This window comes from Zonotrichia albicollis, chromosome 3, assembly GCF_047830755.1.
Source record: "Zonotrichia albicollis isolate bZonAlb1 chromosome 3, bZonAlb1.hap1, whole genome shotgun sequence".
NCBI classification, from domain to species: domain Eukaryota; kingdom Metazoa; phylum Chordata; class Aves; order Passeriformes; family Passerellidae; genus Zonotrichia; species Zonotrichia albicollis.
The window spans coordinates 62989580-63014320 of NC_133821.1; the positions used below are offsets into that span (position 1 = coordinate 62989580).

The 24741-nt window shown below is 35.4% G+C and overlaps 1 long non-coding RNA gene across 3 annotated transcripts in view; it reads left to right on the forward strand.

The window, feature by feature from the left end:
• Window positions 1-7894, forward strand: part of LOC113459681 (uncharacterized) — an 83432-nt gene extending 75538 nt beyond the window's left edge. For 2 of the 3 annotated variants that reach the window (XR_003381168.2, XR_012579613.1), the window contains one exon: window positions 3479-4434. This is a non-coding gene — a long non-coding RNA (uncharacterized LOC113459681). Of the gene's footprint in view, window positions 1-3478; window positions 4435-5212; window positions 5272-5921 lie in introns of those variants that run through there. The other variant, XR_012579612.1, reaches the window with a different exon arrangement.
• The last annotated feature ends 16847 nt before the right edge of the window (window positions 7895-24741 follow it).

A 24741-nucleotide genomic window follows, 5' to 3' on the forward strand; every position in this document is an offset into this window, starting at 1 on the left:
TACTTTTCAATCTTCTACTCCATAAAATATTTGAACAGTCTCTGTCTTTTAGACATCTGTAAGTAAATCCTCTGCTCATTACAGAAAGACTGGTACATTCCATCTCCAGTTCCTTCCTGAAGTTTTTTCCTCTACCTATATCAGGCTTTCACTGAAACGGGATGATTTTTATCTATATTTTTATTTGGGTTTCTGATAATGGGCACTAGATGTTTTCAGTGCTTCATACTGCTATACCATGATTCAAAACTGTAACATTTACAAACCTAAAAATGATCCCAGATTTCATCTTCTTCATCTCCTTTTCAGTATAGTATTATACCTTATTTGCATTTTTGATGAAGGTTATCATGCAAAAACAATAAGGTGTAAGACTCTGTTGCTATCAAGAAATATGAATAGATTCTTCCAAAGAGGTCTTTCCCACTAATGAGAAATAGATTTTAATCAGATAATAACTAGGATGTGAGACTAGGTAAACCAATTAAATCCGTGATTTCTTTCAAAGGCCCATCATTGAATCACTGACTTTCAGATATTTGTCTCTGTCAGCTCATCTGGGTTTTCAGCACCTCCAGAATCTCCCACAAGATTACACAAGACCTGTGAGAGTCCTTAGAAAGGGGTCTTTGGGACCTAGCAGAACTTGCTGAATGCTTCATGCAAGCCAAGGAGTTTTGGTGGACAGTTGCCACCAGGCATAATTTTTGTCACAAGTAATTTTTATCTGTGTTCCAGCACAGGATAATGTTTTGTGCCCAAAACACAAATTTTGAGAGGACTTGATATCATAGAGCCTAGATATTTTTGACCATTCATTTGACTGGGAGGACCATAAAATTGGGGAAATATTGATAATCCAAGCACCATTCCCAATTTTGCTGTTTCCTTAGTGTGGAATTGGGACTTACATCTTTAACTGGAGCTTTCTCCAGTCTTGTGAAGCACAAAACCTATTTCTGGGTCAAAGGCCTGAAATTTCTGAATACTCCTGGCTTCTGCACTCCTTGATTGACTGAACAAGAAGCATACAGAGCTAAGCGAAAAGGTTCAGAAGTGGAATCCAAACCAGAATATTTCAGAGCAGTTTCTATGCAATAAAATTTATTTTTCCACAGTCTTTTTTTCCTAAGTAATTATTCCTAACTGACTAACACATCCCTTCAAGCTCAACCACGTGCATAAATGTTCTGCAGAAGTTTGGAATCTCCTGCAGAGGAAAATTAATATTAATAACTTTGAGTTTGAGAGCTATCTAGAATGTAGAAAATTGCAACATCATTGTGGGGCCAATCAATAAACTGACTGCTTATTCCTAACTATGAGACAGTGGCAATTGGCACTTCTTAGAAGATAGACAAATCTAAATCAGGTTTTTTTCCTCAGCTTAGCAGAAAATTTTACAGATAGTTCTTGAAATGAAAATTTGACTATGAGTTTTATGTGTTCACCTTAAGCTGCTAAAATGCAGTTTATATTGCTGAATTCATCTCCACCTTTTAATAAAAACACTTTTACTGTACTGTAGGTTTACTGTAGGTTTGAACTGTTATATCTGGTTAGCTAAACAGCAAAGATATATTAAAGGTTTCACTCAGACCTTTCTGTAAAAGCAAAGGTAATGAATATAAAGAACAGGTCAAAATAGCATCCTGGCCTTCATTCAGCTCTTTAATTCATTAATTTATCCCCATAAACAATACCTACTGGCTAAATAGAGAAAAAAAAAAGATTAAAAGGAACAGGCTGTGCATTCAGGCAGCTTAAATACTAATAATTTTGCCTTTGGAAAGCTAGCACTAAAGACCATAAATAAAGATAATAAATCTTAAACAGCAGATGTCCGAGCAATTATGAGTAAAGAAGATTTACTCTGAGAGATGTGCAAGATGCACATCTTGGGTCTGCTTGGGACTGTCTACAATTCCTTCAATCATTCATACATACCTCTTTCTTTAATTTTTAAATATGCAGAGACAGAAAATAGTAGACAGGGCCGAGTAAGAGATAGATTTGATTTCATGTTCAGTTTATACACTCGAATGAACAAGAAGTTATTGTCATAAACAGATTATGCTGTCATTGGATAAGAAGTTGTTAAAACGAAAAGGTAAAGATCATTCAAATACAGAAGAAACCCATCCATTACGTGTAGCTAAAGAAAACAGTACAGCATTTTGTCACCAGAAGTTAGTACCAGAATTCAAAACCAGTGCACTGAGATCAATAATCTTTCACCTTTGTCTGAAAAATATTTGCACAAACATCCCCACACACATTTGTTTGAGTTGACAAATTGGTCTGATATTTAACAAAGTAATAGAGACAAGGAAGTGAAGTATTAGTACTGCCTCAGAAAAAAAGAAATTTGACTGTTAGTCCATTAATCACAGCAAGGTCCAAAAAACAATTTAGGAAAGTGTTAGGACTAAGCAGAAAGCAGCCTGAATTACACAGGCCAACATGTACAGTTGGACCTCCAGTTGTTATATTGCAGGTCATCATTTCCAAAACTAAAATACAGAATAATAAAAGTGAAAAATGTAGGCTATGAAATGCAGCTGTGTCTCCCTTCCAAATTTCTGATAGTGTAGGTAGTCCCTCCCTTCCAAATTTCTGATAGTGTAGCCATTAGCAATGGCTTAAAACGCAGAATTGTGTAAGCAAAAATCATGTACACACCATAGTGTTTCATTTACTGCAATTTCAAGAAAAGAAAGGGGAAAATCATTAGGTTGATTTAAAGATACATTTAGGGTAAGAGTCATGTGTCCTAAGTTGTGGTAATTAAACTTTGGTTCTGTCTAGTCCTACAAAAGTAGCAGGTGGATATAACTCACCTCCAGTACTTATTTCTCGTGCTTAGCTATGAACTCAAGACTGCCTTAAAATCTGAATTCCTTAATTAATTTCTATAATGCTCTGAAAGCTTTCTGGTTTAATCAGCCTATTTGTAAAAATTTGTAAAAATTCATTTTAGAAAAAAATATAACAATGATTCAGAATAGAAAAAACCACAGTCACTTAGAGAATGCTCAATCACAATGACATACCTATATTTTCCAATGGAGATATTCATCAACACTCTGCCACATTTTACAGGGAGTAGAAGTCCTCCATTTTCATAAATTTCTTGCAAAATGGAAGCTATGACTGATCTCCTAAAATCTCTGAGGCAGAAGCAATACTTATTTAAATAAAAATAATAGGAAAGAATACATGAAGCATGTCCATCTGAAGAGTCATCCTTATATCATCTGTTTTTTTGGTAGCATGAATGTAATGTAGAAAAAGGGTTTTTTTCATATTCTATTAACACAATATAAATTGGTGTTTCAAACAATTTTTAAACAATTGCTAAACTATGCAATTTTTAAAATATCTTCTCTAGAGTTAAAATTACACCATGCTAATTTTTGCGTAATGCCGACATCTTCATTAGAAAGGGTAATTTCGTTGTTTATTGTTCTTCCAACAGCATTGTCACAAATAGATGCACAATTTCACTGCTAGATCCATGGGATTCATGATCTTGTGCAGGATGCTATTTCCTCAGAACTGCATATCAAATGGATCAACAATAAAAGGGACCTCTGAGATCATATCTGGCTATAACCATGTTGGCATCAAACTTAGCATGCCTTATTGGCGTTGCATGACATCATTTTGTAAAATTAAATAAATTTCTGCTAAAATATATTTCTAGTCTCACAGATTTTTCCCTAAATAAAAAAGAATCTTTTCCAAGTATTAAAAAAAATGCCTGGTTTTCTGCCTATCATATTGGTTGATCTCCTCTGTTGGTAGATGTGTTGTGTTGGTAGAGTGTTGGTAGATCTCCTCTGATGTCAAAATTAGTGCATTTCTTCTGACTGTGTACATGTGAAAAGCCCAAGGATTCAGAAAGAATCACAAGAAATTATTGAGTAATGAGAAAACTAACTCCACCCTCATCATTATTATTCTGCCCAACCTGTCTAGCTTTGTCAAATTTGTTGTCTTTCTTCAGGAAATTAAAGGTCAGACCCAACATAATTTTATTTTGAGTATTAGTTGGCTGTTGTCATTAAGAAGGCTGCTTCACTCCAGCTAAAACAAAACACTAACAAAACTGTAGTGAACTCAAATATTTTTGTTATTTTCTTAAGAGACTTAAGCACATAGTGTTCTGGATGACATGATTTCTAAAGCAATTAGAATTTCCTGTTAAGGCAAATTGTGAAACAGTGAATGAAAACCTGCACCTCCCCTTGACAATATTAGACTTGGAGAAAAATAAATACTTTGGATGATACTGAAGGATGAGGAGTTGGGGTTTTAGGTTTTGGGTTTGGTTTGGTTTTTTTTAAAACTATTTTTTAAAACTTAAAAAGATTTTGATAAGAACTGAAAATTGAAAGAATTTTGTTTAGCTATCAGAGATGTAAACGTACTAGGTGCCTGCAAAAGAGTGGGCTCTAATTGCCAAAGCTTGGATTCCCAAATGAAAGAAATTGAAATATTGGATCATTACTGAAGATAGTTGCGCAACTGCATTAAACTAACATTAATTTTGCATTTTCTGTTTACAGATATCTTAACACTTCACTTTGTCTTTCAACTTAAAATTTTCTAGAAAATAAAAACAAAATAGAGAATTATGTGTGCATAAAGCAAAAGCACCAACATATTTAATATTCCCTATGTGCATAACCTTCTCCAAGAAGCAGCCAGAAACCCCAAAGGCATGATAGGCTGCTTTATCATGGGGGATGCTGTAAAATGGTGGGTTTATATATACTTCAATCAACAAACATTTTCTTAATGCTTTGCAATTTCTCACATTACTGTGAGAAATGTCTCAACAAGGAATTTTACAAAACATTCTTGATAGCTACCTCATATCAGCCAACTACTTATAGGTAATATTTTATAACAACATACTAGAGATTTGGATTTACATTCCTCATGTGGGCTCATTTTATGGGATAGATAGTGACTGGGGAGGCCGTAGAAGGAAAAATGTGAATAGATTACCTAAGATCCACCATCTGCCTGATAGAGTGTGGCCTCATTAAGGCTTTTCAGTAGCTGAGTGAAAGTCACCAAGCACCCTACTGTATTAAAACCTCATAGTCATTTTCCTGTATCTCTTTAGAGATGTCTTCTTTAAAAGTTACTCGTTTTTGTACATCTCTCTGTGTCATTACTTGATATGTTCTTCCCACCACAGGGCAGAACAGACCTGCTGATCCCCACATGTGAAACTGCACAGTCATCCCTCACAGCCCAGTGAGTCCTCTCTATTTTCATTTGGAGATATGAAACCCTTCAGATGTATTTGCAGAGATTTTTGAAGACAAATGATGGATTATTGTTACGGTGTTCACAGGGGTTTTCAGATGAGGGAAGAGATGAGGATTTGACTCCATGTTTCAGAAGGCTTGATTTATTATTTTATGATATATATTACATTAAAACTATACTAAAAGAATAGAAGAAAAAGTTCTCATCAGAAGGCTAGGCTAAGAATAGAAAAAAATTAATAACAAAGGTTTGTGGCTCAGACAGAGAGCCGAGCTAGCAGGGCTCTTTAATCATAAAGATCCAAGATGGGCCAATCACAGATGCACCTGTTGCATTCCACAGCAGCAGATAATCAATGTTTATATTTTGTTCCTGAGGCCTCTCAGCTTCTCAGGAGGAAAAATCCTAAGGAAAGGATTTTCATGAAAAGATGTCTGCAACAGATTATCTATACACTAAACCCATTTATTAGGCCTTCTGATGCCATGCAAAGAATATCTTCCCACCATACTGTACCACCATTATTCAGCTCTGCTTAGTGCTCTAACACTCTTTTAATAAATGTATTTGCTTTTTGATTTGGGCTGTACTGGTAGAAAAGGCCAGTTAATTGTAGACCTTTTTTTTTTCCCTAGTTGTCCACAAGAGCCTAAATTGTGCCTCCCTTCTCCAAATACTGTTCAGTGTGGCTGTCATCCAGGTGTGAAATTTCTACCAGTCCTCACCACTAGGAGTGTTTGAAATAGGAACTGATTGGCTGCTGCAGGAGTGAAGAGGATAATTTTATGTGTCTCTCTGAGATTACAGAGTACAAACAAGAATTTCAGCTTTACTGCAGCTGTGCAAAGCTACACATTGCATCTCAATTAAAGGATAGCTGGGTTCTCTTAGTGAGAAAATAAAACAAAATCATGAAGGAAAATATGAAAGCAGACTGTTGTCTGGGGCAAAATCTGAAATACAGTTTGTGGGTTTTTAAAAGTCATTGTATGTTTTTTGAAGAATTTATGTACACAGAAATTATCACTGAAATATAAAATTTATGTAAAATAACTGTTTGACCTCATAAAAAAATGTTTATACATATATTGCCAAAATATTTACCTTCAGAACCTCTAATTCTTGTTTTAGCTTCTGTGTTTAAGATTATTTTCTATATCAAAAATTAAGGGGGAAAAAGTGGTTAAAGCCAAGAGGGGGAAAACTTTTTATGGGGGAAAATTGTTTTCTCCCATGTTTTATTTTGTTTTTTGTAACAAAAGGAAAAAAAAAGGCCACTTTTTCACAGATGGGTTATTAAGAATCCTTTTGAATCTGCCTTGGAGCAGAGTTCTATTCGTTCAATTCTCCAAAATCACTGGAATGTCTCTATATAATCTTAACCTCCCATTGCTTAGCTATTTTTAAAAAGCTTTCTAAAAAGAAGAAGTGGATGGATGATCATCTGTTTCACAAGAATGTATAACAGAGCAATGGGAAAAATTACATTGACAGTAAGCATCAATATATATAACTGAGCAGCTGAAAAATACCTGTGATGTGGAGGTATCACTCCCAAAATCATTATACTAGATCATTTCAATGTTAAGACTTTCTGGACAGGAGAGTCTCTATACTGAGCCTCTCTGAGTTCTGCTAAGCAAGTTCTTGTTTGTTTCATTTTGTTAGTCCAATCTAAAAGATTTTTCAGATACTATTTTCCATGGAAAATTTCTTTCTACTGTACAGAATGCTGCTTCTAAAGACTTGATTCAAAAGTGTTTCTTACCATTCTCCAGATTCTTTTCAAAATCGAATAATATTGCCCAACATAATGCTTGTCATCTTTTCTTGTCTATTTGAGTGAAGCCAACAGCTGAAAAAGCTCCGAGGATGGAGACTGCAGAGCCCTTCTTGGCTACCTGTGACTGCTCACTCACCCTTACAGTGAGTGAAAAAGTATTTCTGTGTGTTCAGAGGGAGCTTCTTGCTTTTCTTGTAGTATCCATTGCCTCTGGTCCTGTCCTTGGGCACTACTGAAAAGATTCTGGTTCCCTCTTCTTGCACCATCTCTTCAGATATTTGTATATATATGTGCTCAAACAGGCTCCCATGGCTAAGGAAACCAAAACTCTGTTGCAACACTTGCTCCACAGCAGAACAGTTGTTGATCTTCAGTATCACTGCCTTCCTTCTTACACTCTTTTTCCTCGCCAGAGGACTGAGGGGGACACCATCTACACCCCTATAGCCAGGACTGTCACTCCCTAGCACCAACTGAATAATCATTGACCCTCCCTAATCAGGGGGAGGCTGCAGCAAAGACTTCATGTACCATGGGTCATGGTTAGCTTCCTGTTAGAAGCTGCTAGAGCTTCCTGACATCCACACTTACTGAGATTCCTGTGTCCACACCTACTGAGATTCCATGTAGGGCAGGCAAAGCAACAGGCAGAAAAAAACAAGGAAAAACTGTTCCAAACTGTCTTTAAAAAGCTGGAATTTGAGTTAGTTCTAGGTAAGTTTCTATTAGTGGAAGTAAGGAAGAACAATTACCACTTTTATATGAACAGAATTCTTAAACCACAAAAAGCTGTTTCCATGGGAAAATATTCTAGTTTATGGCATCTCTGAGGAAAAGATTTTGTTTTGCTCAAAAGTTGTTTTAAATTATTTAGAACTTTTTTTGTGTTTGTCTAATACTTAGAAAATCATCCCAAGTTCTTACACTGAGCTCTCATTTGAAGCCATTGAAATGGCTTTGCAGCTATGAAAATATAATGGAAGCAGACTGGGACATGCTTTCAATGTCTATCTCTTCCAGTCATACTCTGAGTAGAATTTGGTATTTTTTCTGTAATACAAGTATAAAAAAACTCTGTGTCTGATTTCACAGAGTTGTGTTAAGTTACATTTGGAAAAGATGCAGTGAAATCATGTTATTTCAGTTTCTGGGACAATTTTGAAGGGTCTCTTTCTCTACTCCTGTAAAAATAGTTATATATTTTGTTAAAAATTTTCATTATCAAAAGCATTCTTTAACATTTTAGATGATGCCTGGTCCAGTCCATTCTTCTTCATTTATGTCCCCATTGCAGAATTCAAGTGTGTCTTTGTTTGACAATCACCAGAGTATTACTGCACATGAAGGGGTGGTGAAGGTACAGAGGTTTCTTGTGCCTTTTGGTAGGAGCCAGGAAAGACCAAAAGTTGGAGAGTGCAAGCTGCCAGAAGAGAAACAACGGTGCTGGCAAGAGTTCTCAAGGTTCTGATCCGTTCCTGCACTCATGGCAGTTTTCCAGGCAGTATTTTAATTTAACTTCTCCAGGTGGAGCTTGGCTCAGTGCAGATGAAAGGCACTTGCTGAGGCTTCACAAGAGCCCATTCTTCTTTTGTTCTGTGCTCTCTGTGCCAGCTGAAAGGGGTACTTTTTCTCTCCACAGTGAATGATGAGCAGTAGTGCTTTCCATTTTCTGTTGAGTGCCTTACAAACTCAGACTAAGACGCTGATGCTGAGGTACCACATTATGTGCTTCCATCCTACATCCCATATTTTTTCCAAGTGACCTTTCCCTATCAAAAAACAAGGTAGAAAAGCATCTACAAGTGGCATACTCTTTTTAAGGGGAGACAAAGTGAAGCAAGTTTTTAACAAGGGGAATACATGATCCATAATTAGAACAATTAAGAAGTATATATCTTTGTATAAAATGAGAGAGCTGCAGAAATCTCCGAGATTCCTTGTCAATTTATTCAGTCAGGTTCAAACAACTAAATGAAAACAAGAACTGACAGCAATATTTTAGAAGGCTTGATATAAATAAAATTGAAGGACTGAGTATGCTAGTGCCTCTGTTGACAGTGCTTGTCTGGCACATATACAGATGAATAGATTTTTTTAAAAACTCAAACTAACTGTGTTGTTAAGCTCTCGTAACTTCACAGCTTAAGCAGGAGCCAGACCCTCATCAAAGCATCACATTAAATATAATGAAGTCTTACTGGTGTAAAAAATATATTTTGGAACTAGTCATTGAAGAAAACAGCAGATAAAGAACTGAAGAAAATTCCAGGCCAAATTATTTACAGTCGTTAATAAAAAGGTTTTTTTATAAATGTTGTTATCAAAGATTTCTTGGAAGAGTAGTAGAAGAGAACTGTGCATATGACTCCTGTGTGATCAAGAGCTTTTTCATAATGACCCTGAACAGCCTTCCAAGGGTAACAGCTGGATTTAGATTTGATTGTATAAACAAAATCCACTAAGGCTAGAGTTGAGAGAAAAATCACTTGCAAAGCAATTGAAATTGTAAAGATGTTCTGGATATGTACAGGGATAAAACCAAGAACTCGAAGAGGAAGGAAGGAAGGAAGGAAGGAAGGAAGGAAGGAAGGAAGGAAGGAAGGAAGGAAGGAAGGAAGGAAGGAAGCTAGAAGATTCTAGACTGAAAGTAAGCTTTGTCTAATTTTCTAACAAATCTCTGGTTCCTATGATAGGCCTCGATTATGCTGAGATATTTCTCATGCTATTCAAATGCTCCACAATAGTTCAAATTTGTGCAAGATGAGGGTTTTAGTTGCATTTCCAGATAGTCTATTCTCATGTTCTAAAATATTTGCATTTTGCCAATTACTACTTGATGGTCACATCATAGTGGTCTATGCTACAAAACATTGATTTGAGCTGACAAGAAATACTATGAAGTGGTAGAGGCAGAGAAAATAAGAACAATCTGCTAATAGAAGATATGTGTTTTTCATAGATAATGTTAATTACGTGTTAATTATCTTCAGCTTTGTTTATTGCATAGATTTGCCAATCACAGTATAAGCCAAAGTTCAAATTCATCACACAATAGGATCATGTACTTATTACTTTATAGTTGCCAGTACAGAATTATCAGGTGTTAAAAAGAAGAATCCCACAGGCTAAGAGGTGAAGCATATAGAATGAAGAACTTTAATTCAGGCCAGAAATGTGCATTCATTTTCTAGTTATGTCCTGTGTAATATTTCAATTATTGAAAACAGTCAGCACTTAGATTAACTTTTCAAGTGAAATGAGACAAAAAATAAAATATTGCCTTTTCTGCACCTTACATGTAATTTCAGCCTCATGCTTACATTATTTTTTCCTGACTCTCATTTAGAAGCTGGAAATCTGCAAAATTACATGGAAAAGCAGGACCTGGTGCTTTTTTTGCACAGAGAAGACCAGAAGGGTTTCTATACGTATGAGGTGTAACAGGAGGTCCCTGAGAGTCTCAGTTCCCTGCTGCATGCACACACGTTTTGTGTTCACTTGGCAGAGATGAAAGGGCCAGGATAATCAGAGGTTCTCTCCTTGGCTGACTGAGACAAAGCAGACACTTCCAGCCCTTTCCACAGAGCTTTATCATCTTCTTAACAAGTAGGTGAGATCTTAAGAATCACCAACATCTCTGTCTGAAGTACAAGAGACATCAGAAATGCATTCAAGATCCTTGTAAATCCCCACCTAGAATATGTCACGTTTTGGCCGCTGACACATACAGAAACCAGTCAGATATCAACATTACATGGACTGTCTGATGGCTCAGGCTCATTTGAATATTCCCAATCTGTTTCAGATGCCTCCACTGTGAATGGGCAAATTGTCCATTCCAGTACTCACTATCTTAACAAGAAACAAAATTTAAAATTTTGTATATAACAAGAGGATTCTTTACTGCTTAACATCATCTGGCAGTGGAGGGCAATACTGCTGTTCCATGTGCATCTTACAAGGCTGAAAATGTTTTCTCCAAGTACAGAACAACAAACAGTCTAACTGTACCAGCTGGTTACATAGGCTATCATTCAACTCCTGCTATTGTAAGGATTGTTGTGAGATTATAAGATTAGCAAAACACCGCATGAATTAAATCTCTTATTTCAACAGATGGAAATTTGTTTCTCTTTAGTGGCTCTACAAATTATGACAAGGTATTCTGAAGCATAAACATGTGGCTAACTGTAATTATTCTAAGATTTTATTTCCCTTTCTGATTGTTTACATCTTTTTCCAGTTTTCCTGGGCTCTTGAGTTCTTAACAATAACCATCAGGCTCAAATCTGAAGACTTCTTCAACTAATTCTCCTCCATGAGACCTAGACAGTCAAAATAATTTTAAAATATCTAACCGACTGAAATAGTCTCAAATGATCTCACATTTTTATTTCTGTATCAGAGATTTTATTTCTAGTATTACAGGGGGGGTTTGTTTCTTTCTCACTCATATTAAACTGTCTTTGACTAGAGAAAACTATTTTTCACATCATGTTTTGGTAACCAAAAATATCCCCCACAAGCAAACAAAAAAACACCCTCAGAAACCAACCAAACAAAAAAACCCAAACAACCAAAACAAAAATCCTATTGGAAAATACACTGATTGTCAATTAAATAAACTCATAATATTTATGGAAGCATTTGTGCATTCCTGGTGCATTTTTCACCATGATAGCTGCCAGCACACAACGTTATGCTTTGCATTATTTCTCCCCAATTACCACTCCATTCCAGGACAATGATATCTAAGTACCTGATGTTTGCTACTATTCTGAACACAATTTTAATATGATTGTCTCCTTTTATGATGGTGGTGTATCAGAAACACATCTCGGGGTTTAATTTATTTTTCCACATAAATTCATTGTTTAGGGAAGGTATAGATGTTAGTTTTCTTCTGTCCAGCAGACCTGAGTAGCAAGACAAAGAGCCTACAGGAAGCAGGCACTCCAAGGAGACATGCTTCCTTCCACACATTCTCCTTTCAGAGTTGTAAAGGTTGTGCTCTGGTTTTCTTAACTGGAATGAAAAATGATAACCAAAAAGTATATTACAACATTCAGAAGAAGACATGGCTTTGCAACTTTTGTTGAAGAAACAAAACCCAGAGCAATTCCACAGCCTCACAACCAGGAATGAGATCTGGGTTTATTTTTTTATTTCTTGTTTTCTTTGACTTGAATTTGAGTCATCTTAACTGGGATTTGTACTTTGTATGCTCCTCATGAGGTTTTGTTGCTGGATTCAATAAATCAGAACTGTCACAAAGGAGTTTAAGCATTACTGCCCTACATAACTGCATTTATGGTATTTTATCACAGCTGGCAGTCAATCAATGGTTCTTATCAAACATTTTGGTCATTACATTGAAAGATTAAAGGGAAAGAATGTATTTTCTAATCCATTTGTAGGCTTGAGATTCTTTACTCCAGGGTATCAAATAAAATTAAAGTGGATATAAAACAGATGTCTTTTGCATGAAATGATCTGTGTGACAAGCCAATTGGTCTATAGAATCATGGTACTGATTACTCCCTTTCATTATTGCATACTCCTTTGTGCATTTTCTGAATTGAATTCCCAGCTGGAAAAACAATATTGATATTTTAAAATTGTGATTCAGGATGCTAACAGCAGTCTGTTAGCTACAGAATTTATGCAAAGAAGCCTCAAAGGACCTGTGTTAAGACATTGTTACAGAGCTAAAAGATCATGAAATCAGAGGTCCCAAAATAAAAAATAAGATCTGAACAAGAAAAGCTGAAGACTTTCTTGCCATCTAAGCACTGCAAGGCCAACCAAATCAATCATTCTGCCAAAGGCAGGTTACCCAAGTACAGAGATATTGGGAAGCATTTTTTAAGCTTCTTCTTAAAGACCCTCAGTGCAAGACATGCTACAGTCTCCTCACATGAACTGCAGTTGTGCTTCAGTCACTAGCATCAGATAATTAGCTCTACATGTTGGAATAATTTCCTTTTCTTTAGTGTGATTAAGATACCTTAGAAAACCAAGCAGTCACTTTTCATGCACCTAAAGACTGTTATCCAATCATATTTATTTAATTTCCTCTTCCTTCTGTTTAAGTGTCAGTTGGTTCATTCTCCATGGGTTATTTCAATGCCATATGACAAGCTCCAATAGGTCAAAGAAAACTTTTACTGAAAGTAGCCATCACTTTGAACAATCTGAACTTCTGCATCTCCAGAAGAAAATTAAGGCTTCTAAAAGGCTGTCTTTTTGTTTGTATAATAATCCTATGTAGTTGCCTTAGAGCAAATTGACAGCAGCCCACAAGCACCCGCTGACAGATCACATTTCTGTTCTGTATGTCACGAATTTAATGAAAAAACCCCACATTAATCCTTTGAGAAAGATATGCAGTATACTTTGGCCCCTTTGGAGCTAACACTTCAGTAAATGTCCAAATCTATCAACCAAGTCCTTGAAATCTGTAGAAAAGTTTCCAAATGGAAATTCTCCTTGCAGTTTCCAAGCTATTCATTCTTGGTTTGGATCTCATGGGGTCTCTATGGCATCAGTACATCTCAGCTGCAGTTACAAGCATCCAAAAAACTGATGAAAATAATATTTTCCCCTCCTGAAATACTCCAGGTGACATAAAGGGCATGACATCACTGAAGCTTAGCTCCACAATTCAGAAAGTATTGTATTGAGTAATTAAATGTTATAACTAAATCAACTCCAGTGTTTTCGAAATTAAAGGAAACTGATGAATGCAAGAAAGGCACATATCTCTTTCCATTTCTTTGTGTTAAAAATCCTGCATTGCAGCTATCCCTTTGATTTCAGATGCTGTGAGTCTACAGTGCAGTGTTGAAATTCCTTTCACAAAGACTATAAACAGCAATTTATATTCTTAAGAAATGAGAGCCTTTATCTGAATAGATAAATTAATCCCTGATACTGCAATCTGAGATAAAATGAGATGGATACATAAAATCTTCTGGATGAATTTTATTGGTTTAAATAAAAATAAATAAATAAAAATTCTTCTAAATATATCAGACATTTTTTTTTTTAGTCTGAGATATCTGTCAGTTAAGAATACTTGAACTAAAAGCATTAGGAGAAAATTAGTCATAATACAAATTTTATCTGGTAAACAAAATAACTTTCAGGCTACAGCCCTAGCACATTCAGATAAGAATCCAAACCCACAATTCATCATTTATTTAATTAGTTTCAAATGTTATGAGACTGCTGCAAAACTTTTTTGCTCTATAAACACATTAAGATGAGATTGTTGGCCAATAAATACTGATAGCTTTTCTCTAGCTGTTTCAGTAAGGTTTGCTGAAACCATGTAGTGGCTGCTTTCAGCTGAGGACACTGGCAGACTCAAGAAGGAAGTCTGGAGTTTGGTTTTGCCCTTTCTTTTTAATCTCAAAAACATTCCGGCTCTAAAAGAAGTCAATCTCCAGAATAGTTACTTAAAGTATGCAGAAGTTTTCAGGAACATTATGTTAGCTCTGGGTTTTTTGAGGTTTTTAAAGAGGAAATATGACAATTGTTGTAAAAAGCTGTCCCCTTCACAGAAAGACTGAACTTCATTTCAGGCAAGCATTCAAGATCAATAATATCAAAATATTCTAAACAAAATTCTCTGATTTGAAGTCCAGATATATTTTAGGTGTACAGGTTTCATTATATTGCACTGAGATCTAAGATTACTTAACATCATCTGTGGAAGACTAGAACTCCACATTACTTTTCACCATTTTCTTGAGTGAAAGCCAAACAGAGAATTTCCACCAGCCAGATTGTGAATCAGAATAAATGATACGCCCTGAAACAATACATTTTCATCCTAGTGAAATTAACTCAGAGTATTCCAAAGGTCCTTTATTTTGGAAACAGCTATCAGTTTACCTTAATTGAGTCCCATGTATATGGAAATCATTCCTAGTAATCAGTATATAGATAGTCTTTCTCTGTTCTACAACTTTTTTTTTTTCAATTAACAAAATAGTTTGATAGATTTTCAACATTTGAAAATCTTTTAGGTACCAATTTTAGTTAAAATCTTGCATCTCTAATAGAATTTTATGCTGTCTCTAATCACCCTGCTGGGTTTTTGTCTTCCCCATAGGTAATCCTTGAAGAAGGATAAAATTTTTTCCACTCATTTCATTTTAAAACACTTTTTCAAATATGCTTAATTGTACTTAAGTCAGCTTGAACCTTATCAGTCAGTTTTAAAATTGTATGCAGTTATACACATTAAATTTTCAGTGACTTTTCCAATTTATGGATCAAAACAGGGTTGGGGGACTTTTTATAATTTCAGTATTCAAGTCAATGGGATATGTAACTAAGAGCAGACTTTATTGAGCTGTGATTTTTATTTCCAGAATCTTGTCCTACAACCATCCTAATTTCCTGAATATGATGAAATTTGTAATTTTTACTGCATTCATAGTGAAGACTGTTCACACTCTGCTTGCATCGTACCCACAGATTCATTGAACTATCACACTTTAATCAAAGTTGTTTACAAAGACTCCTGTATAAATTAAAATCACTAAAGCCTTTTGAAGACTTGCTAATTCTTTTTATTAACGTGCACCACACTTCTGGTCAAATTCTAAGCTTTCTGCAGCTGCTACTGGTTAGGTTTCATGAAAGCCTCTGGTCTTCCTGAGGTTTATGAAAAGTGTTCTTGGGAAGCAGTTGATTCCTCCACTCTAACCTGTACACAATGGATAAGGGAATAATATAAAATTGGAAAAGTGACATTAGCTGACAATGTTGGGCTAGTTGGGTTTGGTTTGGGGGTTTGTTCTGTTTCTTTTTTTTTTCTATAACTTGAAAGGAATTGAAGAATTACTCCTCTATAAATGATCATCAGATCTTCTGTTTCAATCAGAAAGATTTTTTATTCTTCTCTGGAAACTTCACAGTCAGAGCACTAGTGATGTCAGTGAACTAACAGTAAAGAAATGGAGAAAAAGTTTTCATAATTCAGGGCCCAAAGAACTTGCCAATATACACCGACATGAAGTATCTTGATGTTAATTTACTGCAATAATTAACCAAGTTGGTAGTATTTAATAAACAGATGAAATGGTAGAAGCATATTGAGCTTTTTTCCTGCTTCAGAAGAAAGCTGAAGATCTGGGACATTTTTCATTCATGTTCATGTGTTGGAAGTAGAGATTGAGAGCAGTGTGAAATACCATCCTGGTATTGGCAGAGGATAAGGCAAATCAAAGAGACCTTCAATAGAAAATAGCCATTGACATAAATATCAGGCCTCGGGTAACTCATCAATCATCACTCTACAAAAAATTGGAAGGCTGGAGAGAAGTATGAGAATGCAGGAAAATTCCAAGCAGAAACAGCATGGCTTGAGTCTGTAGAGCAGATACCCAGATTGCTTGGGATTGCCAGGAGCTTACAGACTAGTTTGTGTTGTATGTCTTGGGGGAAACAGGGTCTAAGGAAAAGAGCAAGTGAATGATTTACACTGATGTTAGAGTGGCGGGGTGTTGTAAAGATAAAAAGGTTGTATCAGAACTGGAAGGAGATAGGGCTCAATATGAAATGCCAGAACTCTGTGTCATGCAGTACCTTCTGCTGCCAATTTTTCGTACTGTATTTGTCTTCTGTCATCTTGACACCGTGAAGCAGTTTTTTTCATACTTCACCTGACAGTTATTTTAAGCCAGTGCCTGTGCCACACTGTGTCCTGAAGGAGACACAGCAGGCAAGGAGAAGCTGAATCAATACTGCCATAGCTCTCTGCCCAGTTTGTCCTAGTTGTACTCTCAGACGAAAGTCTACGCACATGAAATGTTCATCAAAAGGAGAAGTATTTTGTCTCTGTCTGGTTTGAAATGTGTTTAACACACTGAAAATACCAACATTTTTTTAAACCAAATGCTTTTGCTACCTGGCATGCAAAACTGAATATTGCTGTGTCATGCCACAAGCTAATTTACTAGGCATTAGCTGCGTTAGCTAGCTCAAGGCTCTGTACAGTAAATTAAACTGGGCAGTCAGTAAATGTAGCATAAGTGATGTTATGCTGCATTCTTTTATCATACTTTTATTCTTATCAGTCCACAACCAGGAGTGTTATCCTTTTCTGAATCCTTTCTGATTTGAGTATTAAACCAGAGTTAAAAATGATGGTAGAAAAATTTGCTCTGACGAGCTGTCCAGCCCATTTTTAAACACTGAAAAGTCACTGTTGCTTCCTGTGTACTAGAAAGATGTCCAGCAACAGTGATGCAGTTGAAAGTGACCACAGAGCAGCAGTCACATGACAATCATTCACCACAGCCTGAAGAATACCAAAGGCTCTACTAATGGGTTGGTGAACCTCTGATTTTCACACTGAGTCCAAACTATGAAACAGGGCATGAATGAGTAATCAATGGAAATTGGTTGACATTTGAGATTGCTCAAGCCTATTCAGACATTAAGTTTTGCATTCCAATTCATTTTTAGACTGAAAGTTCATATTTGCTTGATTCAGCCTTCACCTTGTCTTCTGCATATATCTCCTAGGAAGCTAAGTAGTGTCAATTTTTCCTCTCTTTTTCTGCTGCTGTGATCTCATAAGACGAGTTTTGGATAAGAGTCAAGATAGAGAGAGAGAGAGAGAGAAAGAGGTGTCAGCCTCCTGTTAGAAAAATTTTATGATGGAAAATAAAACCTTTAATAAATGTTTTGTTCCTTCAAAACAGGGAAACATTAAATTTTGCCCTAATTTTAATTCATTCGGGAAGAATACAAATAAAAAAAAACAAATTAAAAGGATAATTTCTATTCCTTCAGGAAGAATACAAATAAAAAACAAATTAAAAGGAAATAAAAGTAATGCATAGACAAAGGAAAAAGAATTTATCAATGGTTCGCAGCTAGTTTTAAGGAAAGGACAATACTATGTAATAGCACTCTGCAACTCAGCCTTGTAATGTAAATCATAATGGTTTTGATCTCTGTGACACAGAAACAACTGTCAGACCCAGTCAAATTTACAGATAAAAGCAAGTAGAGCTACCTACTAGAGGAAAGAGCTGGAAAAATATCTTAGTTCTCCCTGAAAATATGAAAGATGCTACTTTGCCTTGCAAACACAGTTTCTTTAATTGAAATTAATAATTTATCATTGTCTTTCTATAATTCCTCATAACACTTTGTATGAGCTCCACTGCTTGAACTTCAACCAATCCCATGTAAAATTACACACATTTCAGCTTGTTAATGAACACACTCTTTAACACCATGAGCAGCAATATAGCTCTAAAAATCAATGTCTGCAAAATTTGCCAGCTTTTCAGTTTCTTATTATATGGAATAATATCTCAGAACATCTGATTTCTTAATAATCCCCTTTTTCCAAGTATATTAATTCATTTTACTTCCCTCAAAGGAATTAAACTCAAGTACAAAATTGTAGATGGGTGTGTGATCCACAGCCCATATATTTAACCAAACTAGGAAGGAGAATGCAATTTGTCTGACACATGTATTTCCTATTAGTCATTTGCAAACATCAGCTTCAGTACACCTGCTTCTTTTGAGAGTGAAGTATGAAGTCAATGGGACTGCTTAGCTATATCAGAGTCTTTTCTGAATAAAAGTGTCATTAGGGTCCATTTCTCTTTTGTCATTGCTATTAAATTAATTCATTACTATCATTCACAAATACAAATTTCAACAATCAATCTTGCAACAGGAACAGACTAAATATCTTTAGATGGAAGTGAAACTCATAAGTTAATGAGTCATTTTAAAATGAGCTCCCATTCAAATTGATTTTGTGTCTCACTGCCATAGAAATAGGTTCTGCCAAGATGTGTCTGTTTGGACCAGCTGTCTCATTGCATATAAAACACATGTTCCATTAAGAAGCAGATTTTTGCTGATCCCGTTCAAATACACATTTCGAAGTTGGTCCTAGAATTCTTGTATTTCCTGTTGCTGTAACAAAGGAGCAGATGCGAGAAAGTGAGTTTATTTCTTCCCTGTTTTCTACTGAAGAGATTATTTTGGTCAAAGAGCAAGATTCTTCTCTATAAATGTCAGATGAGGAACCAGCTCAGAAATTAGTTCTTGACCTTGCACAAGGCCCTTGTAGAGACAGTAGTACTGTATTGATGCTGTGGCTGCTTTCTTTACTTCTGAGTGTCCCAAAAGGTCTCACACCAAGGACCAGACCCTTACAGAAAAAACCAAAAGAGTAGACAGACAAGAGAAAAATAGAGTAGAAGGGGATGACGTGCAGTGATGGCCTGGAGACCACCTCCATATCAGACTAGTGCTATAAAATCAGATTTTTGTTTGGATGACAGTGGAAGTTGCTGATGATTCCGACCTATTGTATGTAAGTTAATATTTCAGATGATGAAGCATTTAAATTCAACAGAAATTCTCAGAGTTATTTGAAACTACAGTTTTACAGTTACAGATGCCTGTTGTTGAGACAAAGCATCCTACTGTCCACAGGCTTAAATTGCATATAGATGATATATAAATGGATAAATTACATTTAGTAATCATATTGCAGCATCATATCATGGCTTGGGTTGGAAGGGACTTTAAATACCATCTAGTTCCACCCCCCTGCCACACGGACACTTTTCCCTAGACCAGGTTGCCACAGAGCCGCATCCAGCCTGGCTTTCCACACTTCCAGGGATGGGGCACCCACAGCTTCTCTGGGCAACCTGTTCCAGTGCCTAATCAACCTCATAGTCAAGAATTTCTTCCAGATACCTAATCTAAACCTACTCATTTTCAGTGTAAAACTATTCCCCCTTGTCCCATTACTAGATGCCCTTTTAAAAAGTCCCTCTCCAGTGCTTTTGTAGCCTCTCTTTAAGGACTGGAAGGTTGTTCTAAGGTGTCCTCACAGGCTTCTCTTGTCCAGGTTGAACAACCCAAACTCTCTCAGCCTGTCTCCCTCCATAGGAGAGGTGCTCCAGCCCTCTGAGCATCTTTGCGGCTGGCCCTTCTCTGGACTTGATCCAACAGCGAATGTGGTGTAGATCTGAAGCAGAATTTCCAAGCTGGAATTTCTTAATAAACACACTTACAAATCAGAGTGATAAAAGCACAGCTTTTTTTAATTTGACACTCAAACTTCATCAGCTAGACTGTTAAATTTGCTTTGTCTGAGTTCCGAGTAAGTTTTCTGCCCTGGAATATATTAGTGCAGCTATTTACGTTGGGTTTTTTCCATGTTGCATTACAGCTAAATATATATTATCATTGAGATACTCTATTCTGCCAAATGGAGCAGAGCAAAACGAACTCGCTGCAGCTAGGATAATTGTGATTTTTTTATTATTTAGTATGTATCCAGAATAGTTTATAGTTGGCTGCAAAAAATGTGTAGGGTAATAAACCTGTTCTAAAAAGTCACTGCTTTTTAGCTAATAATAATAATAATTGAGAACATTAATAGAACATTGTAGCAAGACTCTCAAGAGCCAGGAAGTCAAGGAAAATTATTAATTTAATTTTTGCAGTAATTTAGTTAATTAGATTTTCTTTGCTCTACTTAATTTTTTTCCTAAAAAAGATTTTCTTTATGGTTAAATTAATTCTTTACATAAATATGTGATATTGAGAGCAGAAAAAAATGTATTTTCCATTAGAAGCTTATATTCAGTGTTAATGAAAATGCTTTTTTATTTGAAGAATAAAATAAATTACTTTATAATCTTGATCTTAAAAATAAGTGGGTTGTGAAAAAATTATCTTTTCAATAAAAATCAAATGAGCAGTCTTTTTTTGCTGCTTTATAGTGGTATGTGCATAGTCTAGTAATATATTATACTCATTTTTGTTACATAAAAATTGAACAAAACCCCAAATATTTATCAGTTCTTGCTTGTGCTGAGCTTCTGAGAGTGTTACTCTTGCCATGCCATTTGTGAAAATGTCCACTTCAATAACTGAGCTCAGTTTATTTTTGTGATCTTACCAAGAAACCCCATGAAAATCCAATCTTACCCAGATATTTTCAATCACAGTTATATGCAGAGCAAATTACTCATAAAAAACTGACCAAGAATAATTTTCTACAGTGACTTTTTGAAAAGTTTTAAGAAAGAGACAAGATTTGATATTGTGACCTATTATACTGTCGTTTATTACTTGTTTATTTTTACGTACATTTCCATCTAGAAATTGTGGATCAATTAGCAAAAACCTTTGCCTGGGGATATTACTGGAAGTTTTTTTGCCAAAACTTGCAAAAAACTAAGTTTCACACCTTCATGTCTCTCAAAAATAAAATTCAGGCATTTCATGTGGTGGAATCAATAAAGAAAAAAATTGTATTGCCACAATATCAACACAATGGCCATCACTGTCTTTCATAGCAGAAGTCCAAACCAAGGAAGTTGCCACCTCTGTGGAATTCACTTTGTTTATTCCTAGGAGAAGGAAGTTTGACATCTTACCCCAGAGAGTGGGGTGGAAATATAGACTGCTGAAAGATGTGGTCATCCTGTCATCCTCCTGAGGTAATTTGCCCGGGAACAAAAATGTTTCACCTGTTTGCTTGTAATATTTCAATTTAGATTGTTTTCAAAAAATTCTTTTTAAAGGATGACTGATGGTTTAAAATTTTTGATATTCCTGAATTAACAGGCAATAAAAATCATTAAAGCTTGCTTTTTTACCAGATACAGTCATTGTTTAAAATCACTTGCCTTGGTGTTCTTTTTTGAAATAAATGAAGGAGGATAGAGGTTTGCTTTATGTCTCCTGTCCCCTTTTCCTCTTAAGGGTCAAACCAACACTTTTAGAGGTTTTATATGCATTGTTAGTAGGAAGTAGTTTAATGGGACGTTTGAAGCTATAGCAATTGCTTTTAACACAAAGGGAAAGTTTTTATTGAAAAAGAAATACTAAAATCAATATAAAAGAAATAAGCAAGGTGAAAATAAATTAAAACAGATATTTGTAGGTTGGAGATAAATGAAGCAATTGGTTTCTAACACAATTTAATGTAGAGAGAAAAAAAAAGGTATATGAAGAAAATTTTTTCAAGTGTATCAGAAGACAAAAACCAGTGACTTGGAAGAATGATTCCTGGAAAAATAACATGAAATAGTATAACTATCTAAAGCCAGACAGAAAATCCTTTTCACCAGGACTCATGCTGGCTATAAAAAGTTCACTGAACCCATTTCTACTGTGAGTCTGGAAAAAACAAATAGAGACTAAGAACATATAATCTAACAATAAGAAAAGAAGGAAAAAAAACCCCAATAGTCAAGCAGTGTGAGAGCATATATCAAAAGTATGAAAACGTATATATATGTGCACAAATCAGAAAAATCTTCACAATTTGCTTTTCCAGGTTCTACTGTCCAAATATAGATGAGAAATTGTGTCTGTAATGACAAAACTATAAAAAGTATGAGCAAAATACACTGTCCTGTGAGAAATTCAAATGAGGATATAAAGTGCATAGATTTTACATTACAAAAGGTCTGAGACTCTTAGACTTTCTGGAATAGAAAAACTGAATATATAATGATCTATATCAAATGTTGTATACAGAGACAGACTTATCTAATAATACCAACGCTATGCAGTCATGTAAAATTTGTCTCCTGGAATGCATGTCCAGGTGTGGGAACAATCAGATCAAATCTTTCAGGATTTCATCTTAACTTTCAGGTAAAACTTGAGAGTTATAAATATAAAAGGGGAAAGTATGACCATCCAAAGAAGATGTAAAATAGTGAAGACTGTATTTTCAGTCTTCTCTATAAACAGATACACAATACAGTGTCTTATAAGTCGCTCCAGTTTTAAAAAATAAGTAAATACGAATGTTTTGGATGGTTAGTTCGTTGGTTGATCAGTTGGTTGGTTGGTTGGTTTGAGCTTTCAAAAATACCGTATAAATTTTGTCTTCTCTAGATTCAAACAAAAACACTTACTTATCCAAGGATTTTCCAACAGCCATTAATTCCAAAAATTTATTCTATTCTATACTGGTCTTCTCCAAGCACTATCTGAATCTTTACATATTTCTAGCTCCTCTTATGTCTCTCTGACAAAATATCATACTGACAAAATAAAAGTGAAAAGAAGGTTGTCTGATTATAATATTTTATGTATATTCTTCTTTTGGTGTATAAGTAAAAGCTCATTTTTAGGAAGACAAGTCTCCCAAGACTCTTTTAAAATTTCTTTTAACACTGAAAATAAAACTTTTGCTATTCCAGATTTGCAGACCTATGAGGTCTTGACAACTGCACCCAGATAATTATAAGCCCAACAACATAAACTTTAAATGATCATTGTGTAGAATCACATCAGTCCTAAATAATAAAATTATCCTTATCCATATAAAAGATAAATACAACTCTTATAAAAAGTCATTGATGAAGGCAGGAAGACAATATTGCTTATATAATTGACATTTCATATGCAGCATATTATTTACAGTATTAAATTTTGTAGCATATGACAAAATTATGCCTTAGTAATTTTGAACAATGACTTGCCTTTCAGGTCGTCTTTCCAAGTAATAGGAGAACCTACCAAAGCATTTCCAATTTTCCCAGATTTAAAATGCCATAGAAAAATTTCTGAAGGTATTTTAAAAATGAAGTATTTGTCTCTGTCAGATGAGTTTTAAGTGGTATCATAAAGAGATTTGTTGCTTAGGTCCTTTTGCAACTATTTCCATTCGTGCACTGACTTTCACAGTATTAATAAATTTTTATTACCCTTTAAAAATTGTATATATTCTCTGTCATGTCTTGATGTGTTGTGTTTCTCTGTTTGATTCCCCTGGCATCTCACTCTAGTTCTTTATTTAGCTGTTTTCTGGGTATTTTGATTTCAAATGGAAGCACATAAACTATTGCAAGTCTTTGAAAATAGATTTTCCTGACACATTAAGATTAACTTCTCTTTCTAATAGTCAGCTGCTCATTTTTTCCCCTTAAGGAAAAAACAACTCTGCCATTTCACACAAAGATGTTGGAAAATAAAATTAGGTGGCACAGATATTTTCATAGTAATGTGGTTTATTGTTGAGGTGATTTTCCTGGTAAGGATGGCTGATATAAGGGTGATTATTTGATTCTAGACTGAGGAGTCGAATCTGCTGGGATCTTTGGCTCTCTAGATTAGGTGTGAACCTCATAAGAATGTTATCTTTGCAATGAGCTTTGATTTGTTGGTGGTCTTTGCAAATGAAATATGAAAAAGTGTACTCTTTTCTTATATAGTTCACTTCTAAGCACACATGATTTTGAAAAAAATTCAACCAATACATAAACACTTTGTCCCTGGACTTGTGTTTGGAAGCTGATACATCTTCTCATCCAGTTAAGACCTTGATGAAACCATATGCCTGTGAACAAAGCCATGCCTTGAAAAGCCATTTCCTTTTTTGAATCCTGTCTCTGACTTGCCATTGGTACTCCCCGAGGGTAAAATTTTGTAAGCACCACTAGGGTACTATTTCACTGCCCTTTTAGGAAGCTTGAGCTCACCATGCATGGGAATTCCTGTCTCAACACAATATCAAGTTGGAATTCTCATGTGTGGCCAGAGATTCCCTAGGAGAAAATATTTCAAATCAGAGCACTGGCACACCTCAGTATCATGAAGGGTGTCCTTGGGAGTTTGCACTCACATTCCCTCCAAAACAT